Source organism: Vicia villosa, linkage group LG1 (assembly GCF_029867415.1).
Source record: "Vicia villosa cultivar HV-30 ecotype Madison, WI linkage group LG1, Vvil1.0, whole genome shotgun sequence".
NCBI classification, from domain to species: domain Eukaryota; kingdom Viridiplantae; phylum Streptophyta; class Magnoliopsida; order Fabales; family Fabaceae; genus Vicia; species Vicia villosa.
The window spans coordinates 249,332,704-249,346,663 of NC_081180.1; positions in this window are offsets into that span (position 1 = coordinate 249,332,704).

Below are 13,960 nucleotides of genomic sequence, written 5' to 3' on the forward strand. Positions count from 1 at the left end.
TGATTATAGGAGATGCAAACCGGGACAATATTGTGGCTAATAAAGCTTTATTGTGGGGTTTCGAGCTTGTATTAAGTCTGAAGGTAAATTTTGGTAAGAGTAAGGTCATAAGGTTGAATCTGGAGGATAATTTTTTGTCTTCTGCCTCATAATTGTTGGCTTGTCCGATCACGCATATTCCCTTCGTTTTCTTGGGCATTCCTATGAAAACCCGTGAAGGAGAGCAACATTGGAGCCGATTCTGGTGAAACTTAGGAGTAGGCTTTCTTTGTGGAGAGGAAAGCATATTTCATTCGGGAGCCGCTTGGTGTTGATTAATGAAGTGCTAAATTTCATGTCGTTATTCTTCTTCTCGTTCTTTAAGGTTTCGAAAGTGGTTTTGTAGGAGATCATTAATATTCAGAGGGCATTTATTTGGAAAATGGGGGAGCACAAGCGTAGGATTGATTGGGTTTCTTGGATGGATGTCTGTAAATTGAAAGTCGAAGGCGGATTAGGCATCAAAGACCGCGAGTTATTTAATACGACTTTATTAGAAAAATGGGCTTGGAAGTTTTATTCGAATCAATCGGTGTTAGGAGCTTCCATCCTTGCTTTTTGTTGGCGAAATTATAAGTTCTTTTCTTGATGCGTCACGTACTGCTTTCGTTGCTTGAACTTCTTTGTGGTGGAGAGACTTGAAGGAAATTATGGATCAGAGGGGTTCCGAAGATAATTGGTTTGGAAATTGCGTATCGTGTAAACTGGGGAATGGTAATGATCTTAAATTCTAGAGTGATCATTAGATTGGTGCTCATCCTTTGAAAATGGCATTTCCTGCTCTTTCGACAGTCACAAATACTTTTGTCATTATATCATCATAGGGGCATTGGTTTGAGGATGATTGGTATTGGATTGTGGACGTGGGTTCGGGCATTTTGTTGTCTTTGGCGTTGGATGAACAAAGGCAGCTTTTGTGCATCTTGACAGAATTGAAATCTGCCACTCTTTTGTTGGATTCTCAATTTAGTGGAGATATCCTCTTGGATTCTCGGTTAAAGCGGCGTATTCAAGGTTACGTTCTATATCGACTACAGGGTAAGTTTAAAATTCTCCTCTTTCTCATTGCTTTTCTTCTTTGTGGAAGGTTCCTATTCCTTCGAATATTCCTTTTTTGGGCTGGAGGTTACTTTTGGATCGTCTCCATACGAGACTTCAGCTTTACAGAAGAGGTGTTTGTGATAATCTTGGAGTAATTTGTCCTATGTGTTTTGACGACGAAGAATATGTAGTTCATCTTTTCTTTCATACAGAATTGTGGTTCATATTTGGTCGGGTATTTTTGCTTGGTTAGGAATTTTGGCTTTGGCTATTCTGCAGTCGGATGTGGAGAGTTTTGAAGTATCGAATGATCTTTTGCGGGGGAAATTCAAGAAGAAACTTCAGAATCTTTTATGGTTTGCCGTGACTTGGATTATTTGGTTAACTAGGAATGAAATTATCTTCAATGAAGAAACATTGAATATTCCTTTGATATTTTCTCGGGTTAAATCTATCTTGTTGGATCGGTTGGGTTTTTGTAACGATGGTAGGATTGCTATAGCTTGAGAAGATTAGATTGTTAATCCCGCCGAGTGTTTGTATCGGTTCGGATGGGTTTAATTTTTTGTGTACTCTTTATTTTCCTTTTTCTGTTTGTATTGTTTTTAGCACTCCTAGTACTTTTTCAATATATTTCTTTCACTTATAGAAAAAAAAATTCATGTCTTTAGCCCCTTAGTTGAACAAGTGACATAAAATCTTCAAGTTTGCTAATGTGGCATGTCGATGTGGATTTTTTTTATTTCTTTTGTAAAATCCAGGTGGAATTTTTTTTTGAATTTTTTTATAAATTTATTATTTTTTTATTATGAGGGGGTAAATCAAAATTCGCTACCATTGTAGGGGGTAAAATACATTTTTCTTTGTTTTGGATATAAAAAGTTTTCTAACTCCTCCATCAATGAGTTCACCATTATCAAGAACTTCAATGTCAAAATATATCGTCCTGTTGAAAGAGTATTGTGGTGTACTTTTCGTTTATATCGTATCCACAGGGATTATTGCGATATCACCGCCGTTCTATAGCCTATTTTGTCTTGAGTTAATGTTACTTTAGTTTTGGATTTGCAAAAGATCATTTAACAATTTTAGTAGCAAAGAGTAAATTTATGAAAGTTCTAAGTTAAAGAAAATGTATCAAGATTTGATTTCATCAACCTAAATTTGTATGTTTCCTTATAAATATATGCCTATGAACTTGCTAACGATCAATATAATTACGTATCAACGTCTATATCGTCCGTGTCCGCAACGATATAGCCAGATTTACCGTATTGTTTAACCGACAATTTCTCCACCGTTTAAACAATACAAGTAATGTTTTAAAAACCGATACTTAGTAAACATCAAACGCTAAATCCATGTCTGCAACTTATAGTTTGAAAGATGATAAGTTAGGTTTAGATACAAACATTGATGTCTCAAACATTTATACCATAGAAAAGCTTTAATAAACAAACTAAACCATCTATATTGATCATCACTTGTTCATACACAATATATTCACAAGAAATACATTCAAAAGGTTAGGAAGAATACATCTTATCTTGATACAAAAGAGATTTAGCTATCCATGAGAATGGTAGCTTGCTCAAGAAGTAAAGGATGAAGATCAACAAGCATCAAAGACGATTAATCGATGATCAAGGCTTCGAATCTTCAACTCTTAGTTTGCTACAGTGTTTTGTGCTCTTCTTTGTCTCTAAAAATATATCTCTGGCACCTCAAAGTGATCTGGCCCATAAACAATTAAACAAAGTTTCGCAAACCGCGCTTAGCGCGGTGTAGCCCGCTAAGCGCGCTATCAAAAATTGCTAAACCGCCCAAACGCGCTAAGCGGGCTCCAGACCTCGCTTAGCGCGGAACTTTCTGTCAGAACTTCCTTCTTTTCTTCAAAACCGCGCTTAGCGGGCCCAACCTCGCTTAGCGCGCTACCTCTTTCCAGCAATCCTTGGTTTTGGTCTTGGAACATCTTCAAAGCCCTTTTTCCATGGTCCAAGCTTCCAATTATCTATAAAAACTACAAAATCCAACACAGATTGCAAAGATAAGAACTATTCAACAATAATATAAATATAAGAATATATATATGCCAAATGATAATAAAATACTACTATTAACCACAAAAAGACTTGAGAGTTACCAAAAATTACCTAAGATATTTACACAAATTGGCAACTAACAACTCTCCCCAACTTAAACCTTTGTTTGTCCTCAAACAAAACAAACACAACCAAAAGATCACAAGCTAAGACAAGAACAATTGGGTGGTTCAAATTCCATAAGCACACAAGTAACATCTTACCTTTACTAAAATAACACCATGATGCAGATACTAATACTAAATACATATTTGATGTCAATAATTCCTAAAACAAAATAAGTTCAAAATTGAATCACAACCTACACACTTCTCTAGTAAGAGACAAAATTGAGGATCCTAACACTCACACAACAATGCCGCCAACATCCAGAATCAATTATGCATTCATCTACACAACATTTATATAAAAAGCGTAAAAGCAAGAATCACAAAGACTTTAGGGTTGAAACTTGTCTTGGTTAACAAGGAAGTGTCATTTCTCAAGGCAATTGAAACGAAAGGGTCAATTCCTAAGAGAGCATTCAAATCACGATTATATCCACACATCCTTATCAACCGATCACACAATTTTATTGCTCAAGAGTTCATCACTTTAATATAAAAGACACTAGCTATATACAAAGCTCTTTTCTTTTCCTTTTTCTTTTTCTCTTTATTTTTTTTCTTTTTCTCTCTTGAGCAATCATTTATTTTCTTCTCCCCACCAATACAACCAAGATAATTTTTTTTTATTCTCCCCAACTTGTATATTACCACCACATAATCACGAATGCTCCCTATTCTAAGGCGAAAAGGAATCAATCCTAACCACGGTTCATGGTGCTTTTCAAGGTTAAAAGAAAGTCATCAAGATTCAAATCAAAAATCGGCAATTATAAGGCATGACATGATACCGATTGAATCTTGGCAAAACGGCTCAAAGTGGTTAGCAAATACTCACACACTCACCGGGTAGTTTATATTTGGAAGAGAAGTTATACTCGTAATGCAAAACAAAATGCTTTGATCACTTTCATGCTTTACACAATTAAATAAAAACGCAAGATTAAACATAATAAACACGAGTTAAACGCACATTGTTGGTAACCACAAAATAATATATATATATATATATTTATATATACAATGGAAAGGCTCCTCACACTAGTTTTAGAACTAAAATGATTCATTATTGAACTATATTTGTTAAAGAAAATATGACATCTAATTTGTACAATTACAAACATCTAATTCATGGTATATTAAAGAAACGGTAGAAATGTACCTTGTACGTACTAATTTCACATTATATCATCACCGCCCCAATTGGTTGTAAAAGCTTGCTTCATCAAGGAAGCACTTTCACAAGAACAACAACAAAAATTTGAAACACAATTGCAAAGGTATATAGAAATATAAAGCAATTAAACTAAAAACTTAATAAATTAAAAACAAACACCAACAGGTGTCAAAATATCCAAAATACCTCATCCTTTAGAAGGATGGAACAAAACAAAACAAGGCTTAAGTCAAAATATAAAAAAAAACTAGCAACTAAACATACTAATGTGTCATACCCCAAAATTTGCCCTCCTCTGCTTATCTTCAATGGCTCAAGGTCCAATAGTTTATTCAAGCAACATGCTCCTAATCGAGGGTCTCTCAAAACTAAGGTTTTCATTTTATCAAAGGATTGTGAATATCTAAGGCCTCAAAATGGATCTCAAGGTGTCTCATATGTCTAAAGGTATCTCTATGTCAATTATCAAGCTTCTATTCCAAGGATTGCTCACTCAATGGTTCAGATGATCAATAATCGACTATGCTGATCTAAAAGTCAACTATAGTCAAAATACAGTCAAACTTCAAGATTTTTGGTCAACATCAAGTATATGAGGTTATATCCATCACTTGATCAAAGGTTGATCATGATCCATCAATAAAAACTCAGAAATGAACAAACGCAAAGGTTCAAATTAGGGTTTTATAGGAGAAAGTCAACTCAACTTTGACTGGTCATAACTTTCACATGGAGTATCAAAAATTTCCCAGCCAAAGCCTATTCTCAAGGAAATTTCATCCTCTACAACTTTGATGTTGGGCCCAAGATCAAGAAATACACCATTTGGGAGATAGGAACAAAAGCATTACAGGTCCTTTCAAAAGTCAATAAAAACACCTTTTGGGTCAAAGCTCATAACTTGAGCATGGAAAATTCAATGGAGATGAAACCAAAAAGGTCGTTTAGAGGACTCTCTGAGCTTTCCAAAAAGGCCTAGATCATGTTTATATGACAAAGATTGAGGGAGATACGAGGCGCACAAGGTGGCCAAATTTCAAGGAAAATATTAAACCCTAAGTGAAGATTTTATATCTCTTGGTCAAGGGGCCTAAGATTTCCACTTCAAACATGGTCATGACATTGTATGAGGCCTCTAAATCCATAATCACCCTTTTATAATTTTTATTTACTATTTTTTTGGATTTTTTATTCATTTAAATATCAAATAAATTTAGAAAAATACCAAGACAAATGGATTGAATTATATGGATCTTCTTTTGATCACATAAAGGCTCAAAAAAATATCATAAGGAGGTCCAAATATGAGGGGGAGGTTTTTAACCAAAATTAGAAGGGATTTTTTCATGCATATTATGCAAAATATCAAAGAAAAAACTCAATGGCCAAGCCCATGGAAAGAAACCCTAAATGACTCATATATATATTCTAAAACTAATTGGGAAAGAGGGGAGGACGAAAAGGAGGGGAGAAAGGGCAAGAAACTCTAGGGTTACGTGAAAAAATTATTCAAGGAAGAGAGGAATTCGAACTCACACCTGCAGCGTGTTTCAATCGATCTTGGGCATTCTATCATCCTCCTGAAGGTCCCAGGAGTTGATTCCAACCGTCGCTCGTATATGCAACCACCAGGATCCACGTAATTCGCCCTTGCCGGAGGTAAGTACTCTTAACTTGGAATCGATTAATTCTCACGTTATAAATTCGTTTGCTGCATACAGTCATGTTCATGGGTATATATGAAACGTTTTTGATGCATTACATGGGTGTTTAGGAGACTGGATCATGACTTGCCATTGTTAGGGCAAGGAGTTCCTCTTACTTCGGAGTCATAGTTCCAGACATTTTTAACCAAAACTAACATCTCCACTGAGATCGCAGCACCTGATTTAGGGGGAGTAGGGTTTTTTTGTGCGTTTTGTTGGCCGTTTGCAGGTGCTCGAAGTTGTTCCTCACCGGAGAAGACAACCGGTGCACTGTTCCGGTGGTCTGAAAACATTAAGGCATGGAGGATTGCGTACGTGGCATAATCATGGGTCGTGACTGGACAGTCAACAAACCCTCACTCTCTCTCTTGTTCTTCATTGGTTACACAGAAACCCTGGGCCCCACGTTGACTGATTGGTTTGAATTTCCCATGTTTTCTTTCAATTACTAATTTATTGCTTTCAAGTTATCTATCTAACAACCAGAGCGCACAGTTGGGATGGTCAGGGGGTTTTGCTGGTAATCTCAAGACAGGGGTTCGAACCTTTTGTCCAACATTTGTTTTTTTAGATACTTTGCTCATTAGGATCACATGTTCACTACATGGAGGAGGCTACGATGCACCTCAGGATTATAGCCGCAGGATCATCAACGATCCTGGATCTAACGCATGTAAAGATGGGAGATACACCATGGATCCTCAGAGGCCAGCAGCATACGATTACCACCAGGTTTCTTTTATATTTCATGTATATAATTATTTAATTATCTTGATATGTTTATAGTTTATATATATATATAATTCAATTCTCTTATTCAATTAGAATTAGGGTTAGATAATAAAATTAGGTTTAGGTTCATGGCTAGTAATTAGGATTATCTCCCGATTATTCGATTATGCCGAGTAATTTATTTAATTAATTTTAATTTTAATATTAAATCACCAAAATCCTATAAAGGTGTAGGTATTAGGGTTCGCCCAATCCCATTGGCCACTTGGCCGAAATCTTTGGGTTTAATTTGTTACTCGTTCCGACTAAACCTATTGGTTGCAATGATTAATAATCAATTAATTTAATTAATCAAATTCAATAATAAAAACATCATTTCTAACTTCCCCTTTAACGGATAAATAACGGATGGATATCTATTTCATCCCGCCTTCGAATTAGTCGACTCTCTATGTCGTACTGATCAAATATCCAAATAAAGTAATAATACACTAAACTTTTAATTCTCTCCTCGACCCGACTTAATCTATTAGTCGCATTAGACGAGAGATAAAAATTAATTATAAATCTAAAACACATTCAATTTGCTGCCTGCGACGATCAATCTATCGATCTGAGTAACCAGCAATGCCCATTAATCTGTTAGCTATACTGATCAAATCTATTGATCACCGCATCTAACAGTGCCATATTAAAGCAGGGTTGTACGCCCAAAACCACATCTAAAACACTAAACCACGATACTACGGATTTACATCCTTTCAAACACTACGATGTTCACAACTACGATAAGGTAATTCAAAATACCTTCGAACTTCGCATTTCAAAAACTACGATGAAGCAACTCAAAAGCCTTCAAACCATAGCAAATCAAAATCAATTCTAAGGCGTACAACCTTGTGCCCGAACTACGTTGACTCTGATTCTCCCTAAGGAGATACGTAGACACTTGGTAACAAGGCGAGTCTCCCCCCTTACAATTTCAATTCAAATTATAAATTTCAATCTCTACCCTTTTCACCTACTTAGCTATAAACCTCATAATTATTGTCATAAACCTTATCTTTACAATATTAGCCTTCAGGAAAGGGTTGAGGGTGCCTAACACCTTCCCTCGACCTGATTATAATAACTTACCCAGATCTTTTAACTGCGTAGGGTTTCCTATTCGCCCTTCAGAATAGGTGGCGACTCTAAACCTTAATTTTTAGGCAGGTTGCTACATAATGAAAATACTAAGCATCAACTAAAAAGAACTACTCATCCTCATCCTGGAGATTTTCTTCCACATTCTCATCCTCGCCACCTTCCTCCTCCTCAGGAAATGGACTGACCTCAGGCCAATTAGCATAATCTACCAAGTCTTGGAGAGAACTCCAAGGATGAGCCACATGGGGCTCCATCATCTGCAACCTCAGCTGAGACATAGAGTCATGCATAAACATGAATGCTCTCTGATGCACCATATGAAATGCCAAGTTCTCCTCTCTATCAGGATCACTACGGCGGCGAGCAGGGCGAGCAGCAGCAACAGGAACAGCAGTCAACCTGGATAAACAATAACGCTCAATAAAAGTATCATCAATAAAAGTGTCAATAGACACAAGACCCTCAGAAGGAATCTGCACTCTAGCTTTCTTGCACAGATTCATGATCAAACCCGGGAATATCAACTTGCAGGGAGCACGATCACCATGGCGAGTTCCACTCAAAGCCACCCTCTTCAGCTCATTCGCAATAATGCGAGTAATATCAATCGACTCATACTCTACCATACGAGAAACCAAAGCAGCAGACTCAGCAGGCAAAGAAGAAGTGTGACTCCTAGGCCTCAAATTATGAAGGACCACTGACATGAGAATCTGAGCATTAGTAGTCAACACTTTTCTAGAGAACTTCTGGGGCTGCCCTGACGGATTAAGATCATAAGAATGCCCACTCATACACAAAACCTCCCTCAGATGCTCCCAATCAAAATTTCCCCGTGCCAATTGCACATGATAACCACACAGCTCATCTTCCTCAAAAGGTAATGGAGTTCCAAGAAATTCACGGATTGCCTAACGAGAAAAATCGATTTCCTTACCACGCACCCAAGTTTCGAACTCATAGGCCACACCTTCAACCGGAAATTCCTCATTTGGCACGGCATTAGCATAAAACTCTCTTACAATCTCCAAATGAAACTTAGGTGCAGGCTCACAAAGTTTAAGCCAACCATACTCCTCAATGGTGTTATAACACCACCCATAGGTTCCCTCAGGATTGATTCTCACAATTCGCTCTGGCCACCATGTCCTAACCTCTAGCTTCTTGTACCTCTCCTCTTGGACATGACTCTTAAAACGGTTTTGATTAAACGGAATAGCCCTAGGTGCTTGAGAAGAACTGCCACCTTCGGTTCCGGTCTTTCTCTTCTTAGAGCCTAAGAATTTCGGTCCCATCTGAAACAATTAAGAACACGGCACCACAAAACCTTAATGTTAACACAATAAATAAAAAAAAAAGAAAAAAAACAGCCACAGTAAGAATCAAAGCAAAAGATCACTCCCCCTGCATCAAACAAAAACAGGCAGAAGAGGGAATTTTTCTGAAATCCCCAGACCGCGCTAAGCGCGCCTACCGCGCTAAGCGGGCTCTGCGATTTGCAGAAAAAATTCCCTGCGAACCAGGGTTGCAGCCAAACATTTCCAGCACCCAAATTCTATTCTAAACATGTACAAGGCACTGGAAATTAGATTATATCACTAAGTTTTCAAAACAACAACCCTAACTACATCATATATTCCTAAAACCAAAAATTGAAAACTATACAATAGGGAGATAAAGCTAAAATGGAGAAGAAGAAGATGCTTACCTTGAGAAATTGAAGGAGATAACCTTGGTAAACTGGAAATAAAAGCACAAGACAAGCAAAGGAAAAAGAGGAGAAAGATTTGAGAAGGAAAAGAGTAAAATGAGGCAAGGGTACTCAAAACCCTAACCACTCCTCTTCAAATTCGTTCTGGGCCGGGTCAGAAGCAAAAGGCCCAAAATTTCAAAAAAAATTTTTTCTGAAAACCAAACCGCGCTAAGCGGGGTGTTAAGCGCGCTTCTCTCTGGAACTAAGGGTTCAAAAGTCCTCAAGGCGCTTCTCTCTGGAAATAATGGAGACAATTGCAGCTCGAATAACCACCTTATATTAAGGGCTCTAATTCATATCACATTGATTCAATATGTCAAAGATCTTATAAGCAGTATGCACCCTTAACAAGTGTTTTGTGGTTTCCTGATGGAACATGCACAAAATGCACATGGAAGGAATACTTTAGTCTCTCAATCTTAGGTTATCATCATTAGGTATTTTACTATGACAAAGTCTCCAAACAAGGAATGCCTTAGAAAGAGGAATAATTAGATTCCACGAGTGCTTGCTCCAAGTGTGAGATTGAAAGTTGATAAATTTGAAGGCATATGTTTCTCTCGTGGACAAATTACAAGAAGTGGAATAATTTCAATCCAGACAGTATTCAATTATATCTAAGGATAAAATTACTTTCATAGTAAGCATAGGATGATTATAGGATGATTAACCCCCCTTATAATAAAAAATAAATTTTTTTTTCCAAAATATTATAAAAAAAATTCCACGTGAACTTTACAAAATAAATAAAAGAAATAAAAGAAAATCCACGTGGACATGCCACGTAAGAAAAATTGACGATTCTATGCCACTTGGTCAACTAAGGGGCTAAAGACATGAAATCTTAACATTACAAGGGGGAATCCAAAATTTTTTTACAGGGGTAAACCGAATGTCGCTAACATTACAAGGGATTTTGTATATTTAACCCTTAAATTAATTATGCTGAAAAAATACACATGGACTAATCTGACCCAATTAAACAACTTAAAGAATCATAATAAATTTTGTCTACAATGCACTATTATTATTTGTTTTTTTTAAATAAATGATATATGTTCGGTTAAGTCAACTCAGTTGGTGGTTATGCATGAACATAATATGCAGCTGTGCGAGTTTGAACCTGTGACATTCCACTTATTCATCCTTAAAAGGTGAATTCTACTTGACCAAAAAATTGTATATAATATGTAGTTTTGATGAGGTGTGTATCAAAGACAATATGTAATAAGTATAATGCTGATATCTTAAATCTCATCAATTTTTCAAAATAAATAATCTCAACATATTTTGACTTAAAGGTGTTTCAAAATAAATAATCTCAACATATTTTGATTTAAAGGTGTTTCAAAATAAATAATTTCAACTTATTTTGATTTATAAGAATTTTTGGAGATTTTTATCAGTCATTCCCATTTATACCTGGCACAATTTATTTTCATATTGACCAAAATATATTTCTCATTATTTATTTATTTCAAAATTATAGTTGGTCAAAAAAATTTACGTTGAAAAATATGTAAAATTCTAAAAATCCGGTAGTTATAAAAAAATCATGTATAAAAATTTAGGATTTTGGTGAAAACTTTATAATTTTATCAATTTTTTAAAAAAACCAATATAACTTTATAGTAGATTTTTTTAAAAAATATGGCATTTTCTAGTAAAAATCTTGCATTTTTATCGAACTTTTTATTCGATGTGATTATACCGCATTATTTTTAAAAAATGGTATTTATGGGGAAAACAATATTACTTACCGAATTGTTTGGAAAATCCAGGGAGCATAAAAAGTTCCATGAGTATGTCAAAACCAATAGACAACTGCATGTTACAAAATCATGTATTCAAATAAGAAGTTTGAGTAAAGCGGGCAAAGAAGTAATGATAAAATCGGTCTTGCAATCTATCCCTTCCTATATCATGAGTGTGTATATCATTCCTAATGGGGTGGTAGATGATATTGAGAAGATGTTGAATTTCTTTTGGTGGGGGGATGGTAATAACAACAAAGGGATTCAGTGGATGGCGTGGGAGAAGCTCTCTTGTTCTAAGAGGGATGGAGGTTTGGGCTTCAAGGATTTTAGACTTTCAACTTGGCTATGGTAGCTAAACAAGGGTGGAAATTGTTGACCAAGCCCCACTCTTTAGTTTTCAGGTTCTTCAAAGCAAGGTATTTCCCAAATACTTCTTTTTTGGATTCTAATATTGGTTCTAACCCGAGTTTTTTGTGGAGAAGCTTTTGGAAAGCAAGAGATGTTTTGCGGTTAGGGTGTAGGTGGAGTATTGGAGATGGAAGCCAAATTAGGGTATTAAATGAGTCGTGGATTCGTGGAGTTAAAGAAGTTTGTTTAGGAGGTTTGTATCCTCAAGGTGTGTACAATTTGTATGTTCAGGATCTTTTCTTGCCTAATACTAAACAGTGGAATATTCAGGTTGTTAATTCGTTGTTTGATAATGTAGTTGCAAAAGAGATTTTGAATGTTCCTTTGGTTGAGGATGTGGAAGTTGATGGGCTGGTTTGGAATGCAGAGAATAATGGTGAGTATACTGTCCGTACAGGTTATAGTCTTTGGAGGAACTTGCTTGGTTATCGATCCAATTGTAAAGTTGTCAGTAATTTGGAGAATTTATGGAACATTTTGGCTCCGCCTAGAGTTAAACACCTTTTGTGGAGAATTTGTAGAGGTTGCTTTCCATCGTGGTTAGACTAAGACAACACTATGTTCAATGTCCGTCAGAATGCCCAGTTTGCGAAGACAATTAAGAAGAGGATTGGCATGGTTTTTTCGAGTGTAACACCATTATTCAGTGTTGGCAGGCAGCAAGTTTGTCTTCTATCATTGAGCCTCGTATACAAGATTTTAGTGATGCTAAATCTCTTATTCTCGATGTTTGTAGCAGGGAAGATAGGAAGGATGCAGGGCGTTTTTCAATGATGGTAGAGGTGATTTGGAAGAACCGTAACAATATAGTATAGAATAATGAAAAGGAGGGTCTCTTTAGATTAGGCTTGCAAGCCTATTTTAATTGGCAGGATTGGTTTGCAGCCCATGATACTCATGAAAGGAATACTAGTAATCAAATCTCTTTAGTGTGGTCTCCTCCAACTGAAGGTTGGGTGAAGTGTAATGTTGATGCCGACTTCAACAGGACTCACCGTTCTACTAACAGAGATTGGTATTTTCGTGATAACTTGGGTAGATTCATTACTGCAGGAATTGCTTGGGATATAGGTAGTATGTCATCTATAGAAGCTAAGGCTTTAGCTTTGAAAGAAGCTGTTCAAAATGTTGCTACCATGAATTTGGATTATGTGATATTCGAAAGCGACTCTCGAGTGGTAATTCAAGGCATTCATTCAACAGCTATTGGTTCGTCTGAGTCTAACTTTATTCCTCTTTCTATAAAGCGTTCGTTAGTTTTTATTCCAAACTTTGAGGTAAAGTTTATTAAATGCCAAGCGAATATGGTTGTCGACTCCTTAGTTAAGGCGACCAATTCTTGGTCTAGGCGTAGTATCGTTAACTTATTCCTCCTTGTATTGAATTTCATTTGATAAATAACATGAGTTAATTTTGTTCTTGTAAAAAAAATAAGAAGTTTGAATTTGTGGAACACGTGATGCATTTTGAGGTAGTATATGTTGATATTCCTTTATTTGTTCAGTATGTGCATGAAACACGGTTGACACCCTATAAAGAAAAGTTTGTTGTTGCATGGACTAATAGAGTCACTCATTTAGGGAACACAACAATGGACATTTACATCGTACTAATTATCAAATTATAACTTCTTTTTCTATTTGTAGTTTATAGGGTTGAGTCTGCTCATTGGAGACTAAAAACATGTTGAATACTAGATGAGGAGTTTGATGAAGAAGTTGGGATGCTATGAACAACATGTTGAAGTTACAACTAGGTTCAATCAGAGTATCATTTCAAAAAAGTATTGCCAACATTGAGCATTGGTATAACACTCCATTTTACTCCATATTGCACGACTTCGTTTCAAGACATTGTATACAACGCTTTACAAAGGAGTTGGAAAAGGTAAAATCGGTTGGATCTGACAAAGATGCATGTGGTTACTTCATTATAAGAACACATGGGTTACCTTGTGTGTGTCAACTTGCAGGACTTTAAATACAAGGTGAA